Source organism: Myotis myotis, unplaced genomic scaffold, assembly GCF_014108235.1.
Source record: "Myotis myotis isolate mMyoMyo1 unplaced genomic scaffold, mMyoMyo1.p scaffold_m19_p_3, whole genome shotgun sequence".
NCBI lineage: Eukaryota > Metazoa > Chordata > Mammalia > Chiroptera > Vespertilionidae > Myotis > Myotis myotis.
Window position 1 is genome coordinate 172179090 of NW_023416335.1, and position 23565 is coordinate 172202654.

General features: G+C 41.0%; 1 protein-coding gene across 1 annotated transcript in view; it reads left to right on the forward strand.

Annotated features, from left to right (window-relative positions):
* Positions 1-23565, forward strand: part of SLC2A13 (solute carrier family 2 member 13) — a 284709-nt gene that overhangs the window by 245647 nt on the left and 15497 nt on the right. The window lies entirely within an intron of this gene.

The window sequence follows — 23565 nt, forward strand, 5'->3', positions numbered from 1 at the left end:
TACAAATAACTAATACAATAATTAATAAATACATAATAAAAGAATAAACTTTGTTTCTCATACAATTGTAAACATACTTTTGCCTACCATTGTATATAGACACAGACATTCTCAAATTGAATTCAATAATATAAAGGAATGCACAGTTTATTTAACATTTAAAATTAATTGATTTAATTCACTATATTAGTGAGCAAAGGAGAAAAACCATATGCAGGAGATGCAGAAAGTTTTTTTGACAATATTCAACATCCATTTGTAATAAAAACTCTGAGAAGATATGTAACCTTTGGGAATTGGCTTTTTTCTCAGCCTAATTCTTGAGATTCATGTTGATGTATCAATATTTCATTCCTTTTTATTGTTGACTAGTATTGCATAGCATAGGATGTACCTCTGTTTGTTTAGCCATTCATCCACTGAAGATATTGGGGTTATTTCCAGTTTTAACTTCTAAGAAGTAATTTTCAAGTACTTTGATTTCATTATAACCTGACATAGCATTTGTGTTCCTATATATACTTTAAGCACTTTGGAGAATTCTCCTGTCTAAAATACTTTAAGATCTTTTTTTCTGAATCTGTTTATAAGGAAGTTTGCTTGAAGAAATTATATCTTTTCATATATGGCAGAGTTTCATTTATGTGGCACCCAGATCTATCTTGAATTAGATTTTATCAAAGCTGAGAACATGTCTTTTAATGGACATTTTATAATTTGCAGGTAAAAATAAATGTAATCAGCATTCTGTGTAGCTTCTAATTAGAGATTAGGGAGAAATGTACCCAGTAGCGTTTTGGAAAAGGGACAGAACATTTTATCCTGGAAAGGGGTGATTCATCGGGCACCTAGGGCCAGTTAGGTACACTCCTTAAGAATACTTTACAATTTGTTGGGCAAAGGTTTGGTTCTGAAACATCCTTCATTCCCTTCTCAAGTGGGTTGAGAACTTGTGCTCTGATCTTCCAGCTTCAGAGGTTCCAGACAAAATCGGGAGCGTCAACTCTGAAATGCAAACTTGTCAGTAATTTTTTTCTTAATTTTTAGTTCATGAAATTGCATTCTTGGGAGCCCTTGTAAAACCATTTCATCAATCTGTATACAAATGGGTTCTGTGATTTTAAATAACCTGTTCCGTAGCTAAAATTGTGGGCTCTGGGCTTTCTCAGCGGTCAGTTCAGAAAGAAGCAGGGAACTGCCACTGCTCAGGACAGTGCTAACCGAACACAACAGCTATTAGTTGTCTCTTGCTGGTTTGTCCAGTCACCTGTGAAACTAGGCAGAACCAGCCCACAGCTTGCTGTTTTCTGCTGTGTTTCCAAAATATCCATTCAGTGATTTTTCTTTTTTCCATTCAGGGAACAAAAGTTGGGGGAAGGCCAGCTAACTAACTTCTCTTTATCGTCATTTGTCTAAGACGTGTGGGGAACGTCCTGACCATGGGCCATGTAAGACCCATAAAGTCATTTGGTCTGGCCCTGCCAAGGCATTAGGGGTGAGTTAATTAAATGTTTGACCAAATACAGCTGGATAACTTTTAAGTTGAGGTTTTGTACAGCCCTCGAATGATGTTGTAAATATCCAAATGGCCATTGGCAGGAAAAAGGTTCCCCACCCCTGGCCTAAGACCTTAACTCTTTCTTGCCCACCAAGCTCCAGGTTCCTTGGTGCCTGAGTTACTGAGGAGGCGCTGCCCCGAGATTCCCTTCACTTCCCTTTGCATTTCAATGGACCGGTACCGGTTATTTATGTAAAATGGATTTTTAAACATATCAGTATTTACAACTTTTTCAAAAAAAATTTAAGCATGTTGCAATATATCAGTTTTTTAGACCAGTCGCCTCTGGGAGTAGACTCTGAAAAGAAAAACAAATCGGAGGCATTAAGAACCCGAGAGAAAGACCAACAAACACAGTTGGTGCTGCTGCCTGGAATGATGCATCACTTTTCCAAGGCTCTCTTCACACTACACCCAGACTCACTTCTGCTGGTGCCGTGGGCCCTACCACTGCCACTCTCTCCTGGATTACTAGAGCTTCCTAGTCGCCTCCCTGCTTCAACACTGGCCCTTGACCCTCCACACCACCTGTTCTGCACAGAACAGCCACAGTAAGCCTTTAAAACTGGAAGCCCTGTCACGCTGCTCTTCTGCCCAGGACTCTGTGCTGAGGTCCCACGTTACTTAGGACAAAAGCCACACCCTACAAAGCCTGAACACTAAACATAGGCCTCCAATGCTGTCTTCCTTGCTCACTACACTGCAGTCTCTGTTCCTGCAGATATCCAGCCAGCTTCCATCTTGGGCTTTCACCCTTGTCTAGAAAGCTCTCCTTTCAGATACCTGTAAGGGGCGCACTTTTCCTTCTCTGCTCAGTACTCACCTTGGCCTTGAGCCCTTCCCTAAGAACCCTATAAAAATAGCAAAGTACCCCTGCCTGGACTCCTTGCACTACTCACTCTGCTTTATTTTTCTTTTTAGTACTTATAATACTGTGTTTATATTCAGCATGTAGATATAGACATATTAGTGTGTTTATTGATTTTCTGTGTGCCCATCTAGAATATAGGCTCCATGAGAGCAGAGAGCTTTTCTGTTTAGTGCTGTAGACAAACACCTGGAGCCTAGGAGTCATGTAGTAAATATTTATCAAGTAAAGTAATTAACTAACGACTCTGGGTCCCCTTTGTTTTATAGTGCATTACCAAAAGTGGCAGAATAAGCTAAGAGCAAAAGAATCAGGGAATACTAAAGCCATTTAATGAGCATAACATGAGTCTGGTAAATAAATTGGTTTTGACAGATAAATTATTATTTTTATTAATCTAGCACTTTCTAGAGAGTTAATGTTAAACTCTACCATTATGATTGTGAAGTTGTCAGTTTTTCCTTGAAATCCTGTAATGTTGCCTTACATGGCTTAAAATATATTTAATCAGGTGTTTACAAGATTAGAACTATTATATTTTTGTCATGAAACGAACCCTTTATTATTTTGTATGATTTATCCTTGAGAACTGCTTTTGCCTTAAAATCCACTGTGTCTATTATTGTGAAGTTTCACCAATTTTATTTTTGTTAATATTTATGTCTATTTTTTCTTTATAAATATTTCAGTTGTCTATGTCCATATGTATAGGTATTTCTTCTAAACAGCATATATAGTATTTTCCCCACCATTCTAACCAACTGTATTTTTATCAAGTCACAGCTTGTTTGCATTTATCGACATGTGCACCAGGTTTTATACATATATATATAAATATATAAATATATATATGTAATTTTTTTTATTGAGTTTTTTACAGAGAGGAAGGGAAAGGGATAGAGAGTTAGAAACATTGATGAGAAATATCGATCAGCTGCCTCCTGCACACCTCCTACTGGGGATGTGCCTGCAACCAAGGTACATGCCCTTAACCGGAATCGAACCTGGGACCCTTCAGTCCACAGGCTGATGCTCTATCCACTGAGCCAAACCGGTTAGGGCTGTACCAGCTTTTTATTCATAATTTTTTGTTCCATCTTTTTGTTCCTTCTGCTTAGTTTCTAAACTCATATTCACAGACCTGTGAATATATAAATACTAGAGGCCCGGTGCATGAAATTGGTGCATGGGTAGGGTCCCTAGGCCTGGCCAGTGATCAGAGCCGAGCAGGGCCTTCCAGCTGCTGACCGGGGCCTCCCTTCCCTGGCTGCTGGCTGCCAGCAGGGGCCTTCCTTCATTCCATGCCACCCCCTGGTAGTCAGCGCATGTCATAGCGAGTGATAGAATTCCCGGTCTCCCAGTCAAACTCCAGTAGGGACACTTTGCATATTAGCCTTTTATATATATAGATATGAACAAAGATACTTCTTTCTATTCTGTATCTTTTAGAAGCTTTTCCTGCAAGAGTGTTCATAATAGACTCCCCCAAGTTTCGTCCATTTATGTTTCCATCACTCTTAAATGATAGTAACCTGGACATAGAAATCTAAAAGTACAGCTCTTTGTTCTCAGGACTTTAAAAATGGTGCTCCATAGTCTTCTGAGCAGAGTGCTGCCAGGTGAGGCATCATTCCTTTCTTAGTAGTCTTTGCTTTCTTTGGGTGCTTTCAGCCCTTGTCTTGGTGTTCAGTATTCTGTAGTTTCACAGTGATGTACCTTGCTGTCAATTTAATTTTATTTATCCTAAGTGATCATTGTTCTTTGTAAATATGAAGTCTTGTCTTTCAGCAATTTATGAAGAATTCTCAGCCACTATATCTTCATATACTGTTCCCCAGGATGATCCTCTTCAGTCCTCTTGGAATCCCAGGGTGATGCATATTGGCATCACATTCTGCCCTCTGTGGCTCTTATTTCATCTCTTTTCTGAGTGCCATGTTCTGGGAAATTTCCTCAGATCATTCACCCACTTCTCTAATGTTCTTCACTGGGGTCTAATCTGCTGGTTAGCACATCTATTTTTTTTATTTCAAAAAAAACTGATTTTAAAAATAATCTTAAATATAATAATGTTACATGCAATAAACATTAATATCTCAAGAAAAAGTGATTTTAAATATGATAATATTACATGCAGTAAACACCAATTATTCAAGAAAAATGATCTTACATATAAAATTACATGCAGTAAACATTAGTATTACAAAAATAAAAGGATTTTAAGCATAATAATATTACCCAAACTGTACTAACATAGTATGATATCACAAAAGTTGTAGGAAATATTAAAAATCTGCAAATAACAGAATTACTTCTAGTACATCCCCCACCCCACCCCCTATACCCCCGCTCCTCTGGCTCTATTTTTGTTCATTAGTTTATGTTGTTCATTATATTCCACAAATGAGTGAGATCATATGATATTTATCTTTCTCTGACTGGGTTATTTCACTTAGCATGATGCTTTTAAAGTCTATTTTGTCGGATGTGAGTATTGCTACTCCAGCTTTTTTTCCTTTTCCATTTGCATGGAAAAAAAATTTCCATTCCTTCACTTTCATCCTGTGTGTGTCTTTTGTTTTGAGATGGGTCTCTTGTAGACAGCACATAGTAGGGTCATGTTTTTGTATCCATTCAGCTACCTTACACCTTTTGATTGGAGCATTTAATCCATTTACATTTAGGGTTATTATTGAGAGATTTTTATAGCCATTTTAATTCTGTATGGCTAGGTTTCTCTCTCTGTTTCTTCTTCTCAGCAATCCTTTAGCATTTCTTGTAATGCTGGCTTGGTGGTGATGAACTCCTTTAGACTTTTTTATCTGGGAAGCTCTTTATTTGACCGTCTATTTTGAATGATAGCCTGGCTGGATAAAGTAACCTTGGTCTCAGGTCCTTGCTTTCCATTACCTTGAGTACTTCATGCCATTCCCTTCTGGCCTGTAGTGTTTCTGATGAGAAATCAGGTGTCAGCTTTATGGGAACTCCTTTGTAGGTAACAGTTTTCTCTTGCTGCCTTTAAGATTCTCTCTTTGTCTTTAATTTTTGGCATTTTAATTATGATGTGTCTGGGCATGGGTCTGTTTGGATTCTTCTTGTTTGGGGTTCTCTGTGCCTCCTGAACTGGTGTGACTTTTTCTTTTACCAGGTTAGAGAAGTTTTCTACCATTATTTCTTCAAACACCTTCTCTATTCCTTTCTCCCTTTCTGCCTCTTCTGGCACACCTACTATTCTAATATTGTTACATTTCACATTGTCCTACAGCTCCCTTAAGCTGTCCTCCTGTTTTTTAATTGTTGTGTGTTTTTTTCTTTTTGGTTCTCTGATTGAGTGATATTTTCAACTCTGTCTTATAATTCACTTATTTAATCCTCGCCTTCCCCTAATCTGCTGTGTATTCCTTCCAATGCATTCTTTATTTGTGTTATGTCATTCTTTATCTCAGACTGTTCTTTTTTCATAGTTACGATATCTTTTTTCATACTGTTGAGCATTTTTAACATCATTACTCTGAACTCTGTTTCAGATAAATTTCTTATCTCTGCTTCATTTATCTTCTTTTGGAGAATTCTCTAGTTCTTTCATTTGGGAGTTGTTTCTTTGTTCTTCATTTTGGTTGTTTGGGTTTGTGACTATGTATTAGGTAGATCCTCCACACCTCTCAATCTCTGGTGTAAGACAGTGTCAAAGGCAGTTTCTTACTAGTTGGACCAGGCAAAGACTCAAAGCCTCCAGAGACCTCCTCTGTCTACAGAGCAATAGGATTCCTACTTGAATTGTCCCCAGTCAATAGTCCTCAGGTGTGGCGAGAGTTTTTTTTACCAGGGTGGGCAGCTGCTTCTGCCTGGAGGCTAATTGTGACTTTTAATCTCTTAAGTAGCCTCAGGACAAGGTGTTTTCCAATATGGTGTGTTGACTGTCTTGCCCCAGGCAAGGCAGATGTCTGTATAGGAAAGATGTCCTCTGATGTGTGAGGGAATGACTCAGCCCAGGAAACTTGGGATGTCTGTCTTCTGAGCTCTATCACCCAAGTCCCCAGTCCTGGGTTCTGCTCTCACAGCTTCACACTCCCTTCACACTCCCTCTGCCAGAACACAAGGTGGGTGGTTCTACTGGGAATTTTTGTGCATTGGCCCTTTAAGAGGGTGCCCGAACTTTCAGCTGCCACTCCCTGGCAGATAGCACCCCACTGCTTTTCACAGCCAGATGTTATGTGGGTACCCTCCTCCGTTTGGTGCTCTCTGTTGGGGAGCCCAGCTTCGGGATTAGATCCCAGAGTTCTCAATGGCACCTACACACACACACACACACACACACACACACACACACACACACACACACACAGCTGAGATATCCCTCCGGGACTTCAGTTGCCATCTATGGGTGCCCAGCCAGCCCTTTCACGCCTCTGCCCCCCCCTACTAGTCTCTATGCTGTCTCCACCTTCGGTCCTTGGGTATCAGGGCTCTCTCCTGTGAGTTTCCCATTGATTATTCAGGAAGCCTTTCTGTATTTCAGTTTAATTCCAGCTTGTTCCTGGGAGCGTGTCCGTGCAGCAGCCTCCTACTCTGCCGCCAGTTTTAATCGCCCCAGTACATCTATTGAAGGGTTTTATTTCTATGACTCTACATATTTAGGAAGTATATTTGATTCCATTTCAAATATAAATATTTTGCAGTGTTTTCTTTTTATCACATTTTAGATACCTTCTGTAAATCATTTATCATGCTTATTTTTTGCCTCTAAGTGATAGTTTTTAGGCTAAAGTTTTTGCAGTTTTGATTCTGCTAGTTTTCTGCTGTTATTATCTGTTGGTGATCGATCACGGTAGGTTATTTCTTTGTGTTTTGTGTAAGTGCAACATAGTTCATTTTCAGCACAGTTTTTATCTGTGGCAATCCTGTGTGGCCCGAGCTTATCCTTCCAGAGATTTTTTTTTGCATTTGCTTCTGTTAGATACTGCAGGGCTGTCACCAACCTATAGGCTTAAGAGGACACCAAGAGTGGCTGCTCTGTGACCTGTGCGGGGCCGGTGTGGTGGTTGCATGTTACTGTACTTTTCTGAACATTATTACAAGTGAATTTAGAAATGTCTGTCTTCCTAGATCACAGGGGCCCATGGAAGATAACTACAATGAGGCCTCTTCAAATTGTCTTTGCAGCCAAAGCCGGTTTGGCTCAGCGGATAGAGCGTCGGCCTGCGGACTGAAAGGTCCCAGGTTCGATTCCGGTCAAGGGCATGTACCTGGGTTGCAGGCACTTCCCCAGTGGGGGATGTGCAGGAGGCAGCTGATCGATGTTTCTCTCTCATCGATGTTTCTAACTCTCTATCTCTCTCCCTTCCTCTCTGCAAAAAATCAATAAAATATATTTTTTTTAAAAAATTGTCTTTGCAGACTCCACACAGGTTGAAAAGCCCTTCTAGTGAACTTTACTGTCCTAGGACATATTTTTGTTACTTTTTCTGGTTGGATGTTCCTAGATTATTCAGTGTACACTAAGAAATCTCAATCAAATTCTCATGAGAGAGAAGCTTATAAGTATTCACAAGACACACACTTGCACACACACACAGGTGTTTCAACCTGAGTTTAACCAGAAGAGACAAGTTTCTTGTCTGTCCCTGCCAGTGGGTGGATTTTTCTTCTCATACACCTTTTCATCTAGTGTGCTCTCCTTGGGCTTAGATAAAATCCAGTCTCCTGCAAGATCCTCTTCAACCTGGCGCTTATCTACTTCTCTGGCCTCATCTGCTGCTACTGCATTCCTCTCTCTTCCATCCATCAGTCCTCTTATCTTTTCTGTTGCTCAACTATGTCAAGGTTATTTTGCTGTTCCCTCTCATAGAATGTCCTTTTACCATTGTCACATAGATCGAGCTCATAGAGCTAGTCATTCAGATCTCACTTATCTACAAGACCAAGACATGTTGGACTCAGTATAAAATAAAAATACAAAGCCCCTTATTAAAACTTTCAACATAGTGACAGTGTTAGCCATGTGTAGGCTCTCCTGGGCAGGGGGCTCTGTGCACGCACACACTCATGAAGCTGGCTTCGCTTTCCCTCGCGGGCCAATCGAATGCCCTCTGTCTAACGCACTTCGTTTTCCTCTGTCTCCTCCACTTAGTTTGTATCTGTCCTATCACTCTGATATTTTTTTCTTTATGACAATTACCACTACCTGAAATTATTTGCTTATGTAGTATCTATAGATAATTGCTAGAATATAAACTCTGTGCAGACAGTGACTTCTGTATTGTTCTCTGCTGTAGCACGTAGAATGGTGCCTTGGCTCAGTAAATGTTTTGTTTTATGAGCAAATAACTAGTCCATTGATTTCTGTGTTACAAATAGTAACCTACTTTAAGGCCAAATATATTTCAGAGTAGCTTATTTTATCCCCCCCAAAGCCAGAAATTCTCAAGCAGCATGTTTTTATTTTTTTAATTGATTTGAGAAAGAGGAAGGGAGAGGGACACATCAATGAGAGAGAACCATTAATCGGCTGTCTCCTGCACACCCCCTACTGGGGATCAAGCTGGCAACCCAGGCATATGCCCTGACCAGAAATCTAACCGGTGACTTCTTGGTGCAGGGGGTGATGCTCACTCAACTAAGCCATACCAGCTAGGGCTCAAACAACACATGTTTTTAATAGAAATAAAAGTAAACAATCAGTTTTAAAAGATCAGTAGCTTAGAAGTAAAAAAAAAAAAATTCTTCCCATTCAGATAGTTAATAATGGATTGTAACACAAACACAACACACACACACACACACACACACACACACACACACACACACAACAAATCAACAAAAATACACCTTAAACCTTAAGTCATTTATATTTAGGTTCCCAATAACATGTGAAGGCAGATTTTGTTTTTTGAAATAGCAATTTTATTTTCTCCTTAGAGTTTGAGTAAAACTTAATACTTAAGACAGTCCATCCGCTATGGTCAGTTAACTCGGTGCTAAACTTCATAAGAGGAAATGCATTCATTACCTTCTATGGTTTACCTATACTTTTATTTTCTTCATCATAAAGTACTTTAAAGTATTTTTATGAATGTGTAAATGCTTTTAGACTAAAATTACTTTAAATCATTTCTGATTTCCTGTTTGAGGAATGTACATTTTGACTAAGCTTTTGTTAGTTCATAACAGTTGAGAAATAGGTCACCGACCTCCCCAGTAACAGCAGCAGTTACTGATTAAAAATGTGGCAGTCAGATGCCAGCTCTGTTTCTTATTGCACTTTCTTTTCAAATGTAACTTGTAAAGCTTACAATGGTGTTTTTTTTTGTTTCTTTTCGAACACTGCTCTAGCTGTTTAGAATTTTGCAGTGATATGACAGGCAAAGTACCAGGAGTTTTAATGAAGCACTTGGTATTAGAGCTATGACAGTTAATACTGCCTCAGGCCTATGAAATGCAAAGCCATGCCTGATTATGGTCTTGGGGTTTTTATCTGTGCAACCTAGTACCTACTATTAAGAGTACTTTTTTTTTAACTGAACATCTATTGCTTCGATAGAGTCGTTGTTACCTCTTGAAATTAACAGCCTTTAACAACATAGACTATTCTTTCTGTTCATTACTAAGCTCTTTATAGTTCCTAAATGTGTAGTGTTATTTCAATAACCCCTCAGTGGGTTTTCTGTTAGTTATATTCAGTGAATAAATGCTAGACTATATAGTTGTAAGTGCCCTAAAGATGATTGAGCCAAGGTCAGCAACTGTGCCCTTCTCTAGCCCTTCCTCCTCCAAGCCTTGCCCTGGCAGACATTACTCATTGGTCACGGTCTCCAAACAGCCTGAGGATCTTCCTTAACACAGTATTGATTTTGCACAAACTGGTAAATCCTAGATTCTAGTCCAGTCCTTTCATTATACGAATGAGGAAACTGAATCCCAGGTAGTTCAAATGATTTGCTAAAACTCACAAAACCAATTAATGGCAGAGCTGCTATAATAACACAAGTCAACTGACTCCCAATTAAATCTTCCTTCTCCCAGCCTTAGTGCTGCTGGTGAATTTTCCTGCTCTAGGAGTCTTTGTACTCAACAACCTGACTTTTTAAATTATCTTCAAGAAAAGGAATATTCCTGGTTATGAATCACATCTTTGTGCCAAGGAAATTCAGGCGAGGTCACCCCTCTCAAGTTGACTGTTCTCTGGGGGAACGTCTCTGTTTACTACTCTGCTACCCAGGCAGCCCCAGTTCTCCAAGCCCCCTCGGAGAACAGCCCTGCCAAACCACTCCGGCATAAACTGCATTCCTGTTCATCGCATTCTCCAAAGAGAATTTAGCCTCAAATTTTTTTTTCCTGTTTATAATTTCCATTCAAAGCACGTCTGTACCAATCACCTTTCTGCAAAAACGCCAAGGGTTTGAGGATGTATGACTGGTTTGGGAAGCTCAATGGCAGTTTTAGAGTTGCCTTGATTTTTTTCATGTACTAAGAAGATTGAAATAGGTCCAAGTAAATATCGGGAGACATACTGTATATATTTTCTCAGCAAGGATCTGTTTTTCATGGAACTGCTGGGCATCAATCTTCATTATGCATTTTGTACGTAGCAGCTGCTCCAAGAATTGCAGATCAAGAGCAAATTCTTACTCAAGCATTCTGACAGGTTGTAATTTATGCTGTTATAAATTTGATTCTCTCTGGATCAATGAGCTGAAAGTTCTACCAAGTATTTGTTTGTTATTTTGTTGTTGTTGTTTTTGTTACTCCTCACCCAAGGATATTTTTTCCATTGATTTTTTAGAGATTGGAAGGGAGGGAGGTAGCAGGGGAGGGGGAGGCAGGGGAGAGAGGAAGAGAGACATTGATGTGAGAAGACATCAATAGGTTGCTTCCTGCATGCACTCGACCAAGGCCAGGGATTGAACCTACAACCCAGGTACATGCCCCTTTGGTTCACAGGCCAACACTCTAATCACTCAGTCATATCATCTGGGGCTCTCTACAAGTTTGTGGGTTGTTGTTTTTCTGAGTCATGCAAACTCATAATTCAACCAACCCTCCTCAATTGTCAGACTTCAGTAATGGGAAGGTGTCATCCCTCTTTGCCTCTAAGCACATTCTTATACAATAGGCCTTACTTTAAAAGCATTCTGTTGCCTGGTAGGCATGGCATGGCTCAGTGGTTGAGTATCGACCTATGAACCATGAGATCACAATTTGATTACCAGTCAAGGCACATGCCTGGGTTGTAGACTCAACCCCCAGGAGGGGGTGTGCATGAGGAAGCCGATCAATGGTTCTCTCTCATCACTGATGTTTCTATCTCTCTCTCCCCCTTCCTCTCTGAAGTCAATATTTTTTTAAAAATAAAAGCATTCTGTTGCTGCACTTCCCTGACATGCATTCTCCATCTTTTGAGTTGCTGTTGTTGTACAGACCAATTTGTAGCCTTGGTTTTCCCAGCCCTTTGACCGGCTGGTAGCTAGCTCCGTGTTTTGTTTTGTTTCTTGCACTGTCATACTTGTTTCCTTTATTTGGTTTACTCTGCCAGAAGCAGTGAAAATTAAACTCTTTTTTTACTGTAATTTCGGAGATGACTCTGGGTAGGTTCCTGTAAAAGTATACCTTGGGGCTGCTCATGTTCAAAATTAAAGAACAGCAGTGATTCCCCGGGAGGTTGTACTTTCCTGGGGGAGTGGGGATGATGGGATTGCATGCCGTTTGAAGACAGGCAGTGGCTTTGTTTCAATAACCTGATTTATTTTGGGAACCATTTATACGGTATTTTGAGCTTCACTTAGTACTAGATTGTGAGAGATTTTTATGTTCATACAGAGCTGTCATGGGAAATGCCTGAAATGTGTTCATGGGTCTCTCTTCTGCCTGAGCACTGGCTGGGGTGTCCCTGGGAGGCCTGTGTATGTGCCTTGTGAGGAGGGTGAACACAGGAGGCTGGGGGAGCCCAACCGGGAAAGAAGCACTGGCTTTACAATTAGAAAAAGTTAAGGGGCTCTTCGTGTACAGAGAGGTATGCTGTAAATGCTGATGAATGAAGTTACTTGGGAATATAGCTTTTAATTTACTATCAGGTGGCTCCTTTGGCTTTCAGTCTCTTATTCAGGTTAATTGATCTTCGTTTAATAATCAGAGCCCCTGTATTAACCTGTTGCAGTGTAACAACCCCAAAGCTCAGCAGCTTCAAACTGAAAATTTTTTGGTGCCAAACCATTTCTGTGGACGAGGAATTGAGGAACAGCTGAGCTGAGAGGTGCTGCTCAGTGTCGCCCACAGGTGGCTGTACAGGGTGTTCACTCATGGGCCTGGTGGCTAGTGCTCCCTGTTGTCAGGCCCTCGGTTCCCTTCACCTGGAGCTGTCCTTTGGCTGTTCTTCCGGACGTGGCAGCTGGCTCCCCGGAGCGAGTGCTCTGAGACAGAGTCTGGCAGAAGTCATAGTATCTTCATGAACGAGCTTCAGAAGTCACACTCCACCCCTCTACTTATGCAGGCTGACCCACAGGGAGCTCCCCCAGCTTGCAGGCGGACTCCCACAGCCCCAAATAAAACTCACGTTTGAAGTAGATTTTAATCAAAACAATGGCTTTTATATTCATATGGATGGAATGTATGGGTTGAGTCATGACTGTTATTTTTTTTTAAGAATACTTTATTGATTTTTAGAGAGAAAGGAAGTGGGGGGGGGGAGAGAGAGAAACATCGATATGAGAGCACAACATTGATCGGCTGCCTCCTGCACGACACCTAGCCTCCTACTGGGGATCCAGCCCGCAACCTGGGCATGTGCCCTTGACCAGGAATTGAACCAGCAACCTCCTGGTGCATAAGATGATGCCCAATCAACTGAGCCACACTAGCCAGGGTGTGACTGGTTTTTATTAGGTGTCTGTGTATGGCTATGTTTATCATAACTGGTATAAAACTTGTATCCATCAATGCATTTGTATCTTGGACTGTGATTAGATTATCTGATTTGTGTTTATTATTCTCACAAAATAAAAGCTACTGATATGAGACAACAAATATTAAGGATGCAGTTGTCCCCATCATGTGTGTGAAACTGATGTAGCTACTTTAGAAGAGATGGGTTATTGGATTAGCTTATCATTTTGTGTCAAATCACCACTCACATGCTTTTCACATATTGCTGTTGTTTATGGAAAAAGAAAACCATTTTCTGTTACAGAACCACAATATTAATGAGAAAATATTGAGCTGAAATGGGAAAATAACATTATAATTATAGCTCAGGAAATACAAGTCAGAATTTCAAAATAATTTCAGTGTATGCTGAAAATGTTAACATTTTTTAATGTACTTCAAGTTAATTACATTGCAAATATAATACAATTTTTACCATTGTTTCCCAAGGAAAGGACTTAGGGATGCTTGCATGCTTACTTTAAATTACGCGAAGAGATAGGGTTGTATTGTTAGCATCAGAATAAATACAAATAATAAAATGAATAGTTCTTTTTAAAAAGTATATTTTTATTGATTTCAGAGAGGAAGGGAAAGGGAGAGAGAGACGGAAACATCAATGATGAGAGAGAATCATTGATCAGCTGCCTTCTGCATGCCCCCTACTGGGGATAGTGCCCACAACCCAGGCATGTGCCCTGACTGGTAATTGAACCTACAGCCTTGGCATATTGGGTTGATACTCTCACCAACTAAGCTATCCAGCCAGGGCCGCCGCCGCCTTAAAAAAGTCCCTTTAACATTCTTGTAGTATTGGTTTGGTGATAATGAATTCCTTTAGCTTTTCCTTGTCTGGAAGCTCTTTATCTCTCCTTTGATACTAAATGATAGTCTTCCTAGGTAGAGTAACCTTGCTTTTGTAGGTCCTTGCTTTTCATCACTTTGAATATTTTGTGCCAATCCCTTCTGGCCTGCAAAGTTTCTTTTGAGAAATCAGAAGACAGTCGTAGGAGAGCTCCCTCTTGTACATAACTAACTGCTTTTCTCTTGAGTCCTTTAAAATTCTTTGTCTTTAACCTTTGGCATTTTAATTATGATGTGTCTTAGTGTGGGCCTCTTTGGATTCATCTTGTTCGGGACTCTTTCTGGGCATGTACATTTATTTCCTACAGGATGTGAAGGAAGTTTTCAGGCATTATTTCTTCCAATAGGTCTTCAAACCTTTGCTCGCTCTCTTCTCCTACTAGTACCCCTATGATACAAATGTTGGTACACTTGATGTTCTCTCAGAGGCCCCTTAACCTATACTCATTTTTAAAAATTACATATGTAATACTTTCTTTTTTTTTCTTTCTTTTTTTTGTTAATCCTCACCTGAGGATATTTCTCCATTGATTTTTAGGAAGAGTGGAAGAGAGAGGGAAAGACAGAGAGAAACATCAATGTGAGAGAAACACATAGATTGGTTGCCTCCTGCACAAGCCCTGACTAGGGCCTGGGCGAGGGAGGAGTTTGCAATTGAGGTACATGTCCTTGACCAGAATCGAACCCAGAACCCTTTGGTCCACAGGCTGACGCTCTATCCACTGAGCCAAACCGACTAGGGCCATATGTAATACTTTCAACAATAAATAATTATTTAAAAAAAAACAAAACACAACAAAACCTTTTGGTTGTTTCTATCTGATGTTTTTCAGTACACCTTGTCTTCCAAATCACTGATTCAATCCTCTGCTTCATCTAATGTGCTATCGATTTCATCAAAAGTATTCATTATTTCAGTTATTTTTATTCTTCATTTCTTTTTTATGTTTCCTTTCTCTTTGTGTAATTTCTCACTGAATTCATCTATTCTTTCCCTAAGTTCATTGAGCATCTTTATAACCAGTGTTTTGATCTCTGTATCTGATAGATTGCTCGCCTCCATTTCACTTAGTTCTTTTTCTGGAATTTTGTCCTGTTCTTTCATTTGGGACATGTTCCTTTGTCCCCTCATTTTAGTTGTCTCCCTGTGTTTGGTCCTATGTATTAGGTAGATCTGTCATATCTCCCAGTCTTGGCAGGGCAGCGTTATGTATTATGAAGTAGGTGTTCTGTGGGGCCCAGTGACACAGTCATCCTGGTCACCTGAGCCAGGTTCTCCAGGAGTGTCCCTTGTGTGGGTTTGTGTGCCCTCCTGTTGTAGTTGAGCCTTGATTGCTTGTTGGCACATCAGTTGGAGGGATTGACCCTCAGGCTGACTGTGAGAACTGGCCATGACTACAGCAGATGGGCTGTTGTGTGGGGGTGACCCCACGGAGTCAGGGCTCTGGTACCTGCGGAGTCTAACCTTTGAGTGTCCATTTGTGGAGCTAATTGGGTAGTGCCCTGGTGTGGTCGGAAGCAGGCCTCTTAAGAAGGGCTCTGGTGCTGGCCAACATCAGCAGCTGGCTGTGCTTAGCCTGGAATCACCTGGTAGGGGCTTTAAAGGGATCTCTGGTTGGAAGTTGCCTGTGCTGGTCTTGGAGATGCCTAGGAGAGGCTATCCTATATAATAAAGAGGTAATGTGCAAATTAACCCTCACGCCCTCACAAGATGGCTGCCTACAACCAGGCCAGCAGGGGGGTTAGTGAGGGATGACCAAATGACTGAACAAGCAGGCTGCGTGGGGCAACCAGGCTGGCAGAGAGGGGCAGTTGGGGGTGACCAGGCCAGCAGGGGGGTGCAGTTTGGGGTGACCAGGCTGGCAGCGGGGGGCAGTTAGGGGCAATCAGGCCAGCACACAGAGGCAGTGAGGGGCGATCAGGCTGGCAGGGGGGGCATTTAGAGTCGACCAGACAGGCAGGCAGGTAAGCGATTAGGAGCCAGCAGCCCAGGATTGTGAGCGGGATGTATGACTGCTGGTAAACCGGCAGTCAGACATCCCCCAAGGGGTCCCGGATTGGAGAGGGTGCAGGCTGGGCTGAGGGGAACCCCCTCCCCCTGTGCTCGAATTTTGTACACCGGGCCTCTAGTATTGTATAACAAGGCCAGCTGCCACTAGTGCCTGGCTTCGAGTTGCTTAGCAAGAAGTAAAGGATATTTCAAAGTGAACCACTGCTTGTCTGGGGTTTATGCACCTTTGAGAGACTTTAGGGAAGTCCACAGTGCAAGTTGATATTGGCTGCTTGTGAGGAACAGCTGCCAAAAGAGACTTAGGCCTGTGAAGTAGTCTGGTGGGACAGGGTCTGAGGGAATCACCAGGGTGGGGTGAGCAGTGTTAGTTTGATGGTGACTCACATTTGGAGCCCACCTGCACCTCCAGGCTGAGTGGGGGGAGGACTCAACAAAGGAACACGAGTGTCTGTCAGCACTTCTGTCCTGGACAGAGTTGCCCCTCCACTTTCCCCTAAAGCCAGACAACTCAGTTCTTTCCCATATGTTCTGGTGCTTTTCAAGCTGCTGTTCCTTCGCTGGAGCTTCTGGCAAGTGTCTGTGAGCGAGTTAGTCTGTACTTGGGCCCTTTAAGTGTCCTGAGCCTAACAGCTCTCCATCTCACCCAGACAGGACCCATGCTGTGTTCACAGCCAGGTTCTTCCAGGACTCCCCTTTCCAGCACTGGTGTTTTAGGCTGGGAAACCCAGTGTGGAGCTGAGAACTCTCACGCCCTCCTGATTTTTAACCACCACACATGGGTGTGCAGCCAGCCTGTTTCAGATCTCCGTGTCTCCTGACAGTCTCAATATGACTTCTTCTTTATATCCTTAGTTATAGGAATTCTGTTCAGCTAGTCTTCAGGTGATTCTCAAGGGAGGCAGTTCTGTAACTTAGTTGTAATTTTGATGTGGTAGTAGGAGCAGGCAAGCACAACAGCATTTACCTACTCTTCCATCTTGGCCAGAAGTTGCCCCGTTTTACTTTTAGACAGGACATGCTAAGCCTCCCGAGTGTTTCCATTCACCTTGCATCATGACCCATATGCACAGGCCATCTTCGCTTTACCCTTTCCACTTACTCATTTTCATCCTAAAATTTATCATAAAATATTTCCAAAAGACAGTGCTTACATTAATGAATAGAACTAAGAATACGTTTATTCATGATTGCATGATAAGTAAACTTGTTCTAAGAAGGAGTAAAAAGGAAGCTAAGGAAGTATATCAAAATGTTATAAGAAAGATAAAGAGATTGAGACTGGGATAAATAAAATAAGCTGGAGGGAAAGAAAAGCATAATGTCCTAGGAATACAGATGCTGTTATTTCCTTCTCTTTTAGGAAACACATCATATCCACCAGGGATATTGTAACATGTATAACTTTATACCAGAAAAAAAAAACTTTTTGTCTTTTGGCCTGCAAATACAGGCATTTTAATAACAACAATGATAATACTGTTGTTTTCATAATAATTTCATTACATGCTAAGCATTTTTAAATGAAGACAGCCAGTCTCGGGTAGGTTAGATAACTTGCTTAACGTCATGGGTGGGAGCTAGTAAGTAGTTGAGCCAGAATTCAAACTTAAGTGTGCTCCTGCGTTGTTAACCTCTGTTCAAATCTGACCATATAGCCAACTCCATTTCCGCTACAGCTTTTAACCAGATTGAGTTACTCCTGATAGATCGTCGGGGGTTTACCTTAGCATCTAGGTTGATTAAATTGTGCATTGCAGGGCCACAACTCTAATTTTTGTTAAAGAAAAAACAGTTACAGAAAATTTAATTGTGGCTAGGATTTGACTCATATAAAAATGTTCTAAAGTTGATGGGACCAAAAAAGAGCTCAAAGTAGGCCATTTCCTGAAATCCAATTTGATCAGCACTTTCTTCCAGGGAAAAGAGTTTTTGTAACTGTTACAGGAGAGAGGATTTAGATAACATATTTAACTCCTGGAGCTATCTCCCACACTCCTCATAGGGTAAGAGATAGTGCAAAGGATGAGTCACTCACCAAGGTTGAGCCCAGATTTAATATTCTCTGAAGTTTTCTCAACTCCTAACATTTTGTGAAACTGGATTTTCTCTCTTGTGATTAGCCAGACTGATCTAACCACCCCAGAGGACCCACGCTGAACCGTGTTCTGTCTGTGCCAGTGTCTGCTCAGAACGTGCATTTCAGATGCTTTCTCTCCCTTAAGGAGCAGAACATTGAGACATATCAGCCCTAGGGACCCTCTGGGAACATTTCTACCCAAAGTAAACACAGGCTTTTCTCAATTGGAGAGTTCCCTTACTTTATAATAAAACCATACCCGGTCTCCCTTTCGTTGGAGTATGTGCTTTTCCCCTGAGGTGGTTTTTTTTTTTTTTTTAATCTTCTTGCTTTACTTCTAAGCTAGTTCCATGACCATAGTGGCCTTAACCCTACAGAGTACAAATTCATCGAGGGTCCAAGAGAGAGCACAGACACTAAATCCCAGTTCACATGTTCATGAGATGACCATAATCCAAGATTGCCCATTGCTTACACACTTTCTCAGAACATTCCTCGTTAGCAGGCATTAGAGCAGCCATGGGCAAACTATGGCCCGCGGGCCGGATCCGGCCCGTTTGAAATGAATAAAACTAAAAAAAAAAAAAAAAAAAAAGACTGTACCCTTTTATGTAATGATGTTTACTTTGAATTTATATTAGTTCACACAAACACTCCATCCATGCTTTTGTTCCAGCCCTCCGGTCCAGTTTAAGAACCCATTGTGGCCCTCAAGTCAAAAAGTTTGCCCACCCCTGCATTAGAGCCAAACACTTAGACAACTCCACAAATAGGCTCATGTGCTAGGCCTCTTGTTCAGGATATGTCAGGGTCCTGTACCAGCCCACCCATCCACTTTGTCCATTGCTACCAGACCCTTTGCTCTCTTTCTGAGAGAAGTGCCACAGATTTCCACTAATATCTCTCTGGTGTGTGTGTGTGTGTGTGTGTGTGTGTGTGTGTGTGTGTGAAATATAAAAACTCCCCTCTCACCTGCCATTTTTTTCTGTGTATCTAGTCATTTTAATTGGCTCATAGCTTATAGCAAATGATTATTGAATGATGGAATGAATGAATATTTATATTCATCTATTCTAGTGTTTATTCTCCAACCTCGAACACAATAAACATTTATTTGTTGAAATAATTAATCAAAGGAGTAATTACTTGGAATTAAAATATATGTAACTATATTAAATATCTGCTGTAGACTATCAAAGTATATAATGATTCATATGAAGAATAAAGTAAATATTACATTACTAATTATCTTCTTAGGTAAAAGGTTCAGTGTTTTATTGGACATTGTCAAATGGTGAAAATGAGTTATTCATTTAACATATATTTATTGAGCCCCAACTGTGTGCTGGCTGTTATGCTGGCCCCCAAGGCTTGGGGTGATGGTAGTGAGTAAAGGGCAGGGGTGCCAGGTGAGGCTGGAGAAGGAGGCAGACTGTCCCAGTGTACAACATAGCGATTCGACATCTATAAATAGACTAGATTTTAATGGACCTGTGAAGGTATATATTCACCCAGATGGTAGGAAAACCACCTTTGATTTAGACAGAACCAGCATTACTTATGGTTTAGGGATAGGGGCCATGACTCAGGGAGTGTGCGTGGCTTCTAGAAGCTGGAAAGACAAAGAAGTAGTTCCCCTTAGAACCCCGGGAAGGAACACACACACATTCTTGAAGGATTGAGACACATCTCTGTCTTATGATTTTGTTCCGATAATCAGTATGGTGTTTCAGAAGTTTCAGTAGAAACCAGGAAGTGAGAAAAAGGCAATTGCAGTTAAAATGCTTATAAAGCTATTATGTTTTCACTTTTCAGAAATTTGAGATAATGGCCTTACAGTTAATAGTTTTATGATAATGTCTTTCCATCTCTTCATTGTTGACTAAATTGTGTCAATAACTAACGGCACAATTTATTTTTTAAGTAATTGCTGAGATATTCTGTATGTATTTTCATCCTCTATGCAACTTCTGGGGAAATACTTTTATTTTTTTAAAATATACTTTATTGATTTTTTACAGAGAGGAAGGGAGAGGGATAGAAAGTTGGAAACATTGATGAGAGGGAACCATCAATCAGCTGCCTCTTACACACTCCCCACTGGGGATGTGCCCGCAACCAAGGTACATGCCCTTGACTGGAATCGAACCTGGGGCCCTTGAGTCCGCAGGCCGATGCTCTATCCACTGAGCCAAACTGGTTAGGGCATGGGGAAATACTTTTAATTCCTTAATGACATGGCTGTATCAGATACAGTCATGGCTCTGAGTTTCGGAATAGGTATAAGACTGCTTGATACTGCCATCTTCCTGCATTAGCATCACTGCTCCCCTTGTAATACACGTGTAGTGTTGCCATCACTGCCCTCATCTCAGTTACCTAGCTATTGAGATTGGTGTGAGATGTTTTAACTTCCAGCTCAGATAAGCATCGTTTCTGTTCTAATTATCGTGTTGTGCTTTGGGGCAAAATGGGTACTGAGTCCAAAGAGAATGTACAAGACACAGAGGCCCAGGTCTACCAAGTGCTGCTCATTTTAATTCCTACTGCTCTGTGAAAGCAATTTATTCCACTCATTTGGATATAGATTTTAGTGACATACATTAGCACTGACATTAAGGCAGAATTCTGACTTAGGGGAGACTTCAAACAGAATTTTTATCTCATTTTCCATTTCCACAAAAAGCAAGGCAGCTCGAAGAAAGGTTTTCATAAATGCATGAACTAGTCTGAGGATTACATTGAAGGAAAAAGAAACAGAGAAGACTGGGTTTCAGATGCTTCCTCTGCTGTGCGGTCTTGGGAAAGTCACTGTATTTCTGAAAGACGTGTCTTGTGCCAACTGGGAGTAACAATGCTAATTCTTTGGATTATTATGGGAATTACGGTAAATGAGTTAATGTATAAGGTGCTTGGTATATGATGAAACTTCATACAAATATTAGTCAGTTTCATCAAGTGAAGATTTACAGCTACCCAAGGACATTGCTGTTGCGAGCACAGCTTCCATAAAGAAGCCCCGAAACTCAGACTTGATGGAAGGCAGCTGGAGAAGGGGCCGGAGAGAGCGGTAGATGGAAGGCAGCGGTAGGTCAGCTACATTCATTCCCCGGCACCTGCAAGTAAAACCAGCGAGGGAGGGCTGTAGCAGTGGAAAGAAAATCAAGTCAGAGCCCTCGTGAGGTTTGAAACTCTTAAACCTTGAGATGCGCAGATGGCTTTCACAGTGCTTGGAGAGGGAGCATCTTTCCTGTACAGCCATAGGCAGTGACTTTTTAATTAAGTAGAGATTCATTTCTTAGACTAAAAAAATTGATAACAAATATCTGTCTTCTCTAATACTTACAATAGAATGGGAAAACTGTTGTCAGATGTCCAAAGATTAGCTTAATGGGAACTGATGAAAGTATTCTTATTGAATAAGCATTTGTTGATCACTGATATTATGTAAAATGAGTTAATATTGACCTATGAAGTTCAGGGAGTGAAGAGGGAGACAGAAAGGCTGTGTTCTCACTGGAGAAAGGTCCCAGGTAATGCAAGAGAGTAGAAGTCAGGAAGGAGCGCGAACCCTTCAGTGTGGAAAAACGCTGGGTCTCTGATTGGAACTGAGAAGGATGGTATAACACCATCCTGAGATCTTGCCACAGCAGTCACATGAGGCCAATCCTAATCTTGTTCCAAAGAAATAACTTTGGTCCCATTCCAAATTGTATTGATTTCATTTACTTTGGTACTTTTTTGTTTGAAGCTAGCCAACATAGTAATAAATAATTTAGGTACAATGAAATATATATATCTTATAAAAACTTCAGTATATTCATTTTATAAAATGCCTTTTAAGGCTCCAAATTTCTAATGCTTTCAAAAGTTAACCATGCCAATGATTTCATTATCTCAATAATATAAAGGTTTTATTTTTACTAGAAAACAATAGTAGTTAACAAAATAATTATTTTTTGCACTTGCCTTTTTGTGACCGTCCTGCAGGACACGATAGAACATTAAAACGGGAGGGAAAGGCAAGACCATAGAAAAACATCTCAGGCCAAGATCATCACGTGGCCTGCACACTGCCCTTCTTTTCCAGAATGACTCAACTGCAGACATGTTAGTTTAAATGTTGCCACCCTTGACGTAAGTTTGTTTCATGTCAGGTTATTATATAGGAATTATGCCAGTGAACAGAAATTAAAGCGTGTGAGTAGTAACGAGTCACGTTTGTATGGTAACTTTTGCTGGTGCTTTGATGGGATGCCCACAAATTGAAATTTCTCATCATCTTAGTGCTCTGATGGATGGGCCTGTATATCTTTATTTCTCCTCTGAAAGAGCGAAGGTTTCCTCTTCTGGGGAGATACTTATCCTTTTCTAGGTACCTCTCCACCACCACTCGCAGACTAGTAATCAGATCATAAACCCTGGGGCACTCATTTTGTTTTGAGGTGGTACCTTCATGATCTTGCTCAAAGAAATCGCAGTCCTGCAGGCATCAGGGATTGGAGATGAAATCGTGCCTCACTGATACTTCTCAGTAATGATTGGCAGGTAAAGCCTGAGCAGTGGACCCACTAGAGAAAGAGGAGATGAGTTGCACCAGAAGCAGTAAGCCTTCCCTTCCCTCTCCAAAAGCCTAGATCTCTTATAAACTCTTTTGGGAAGGGGGCAAAGTTCTGTAGGTTTTGCAGTGAGCAAAATTAGACAGAATTTGAAGTTTTGTGTTATTAGCTACAGGTGGTATTTCCTCCCATCCCTCATATATGAACCTGAAGCAGTTAAATAGTTTCATCATAGTGAATAAAGGCACAACACAAGAAGCATGTGCTGTGTAGGAGGCAAGGAGTAAATTACCAGTGGTTCACTGTGGCAAGAGCAGTTGCACTATTTTGTTCCTTTGGTTATTTCCTTGGCTTAAGACTCTTTGGATATCTGATGAAGAGGTACCACAAAGTAATAGGCACAAATAGCTCTACATGTGAACTAGTTTGCGGGTGGGTGTTGAGTAGGCAAGGGAGAGTGGTTCCATATTCCAAGATAACTGTTGCTTCCTAGATGTGGTGTTAAAGGAAGCACTGTGGGTTCTATTATTGGAACAGGGGCTGATCATTTATTTGGTCTGCCTGTCAGGTGTTAGTCTAGCCATTCTGCTGGTAAAGATTAGTGCTCTCCCTGTGCCAAAACGAGACAGATGTCGCCTGCTTGCGACCTGCAGCTCTGTCCATGGAAGGGCCCTTTGAGCAGCTCCTGTGATTGTAGTTGTTTTTTGTTTT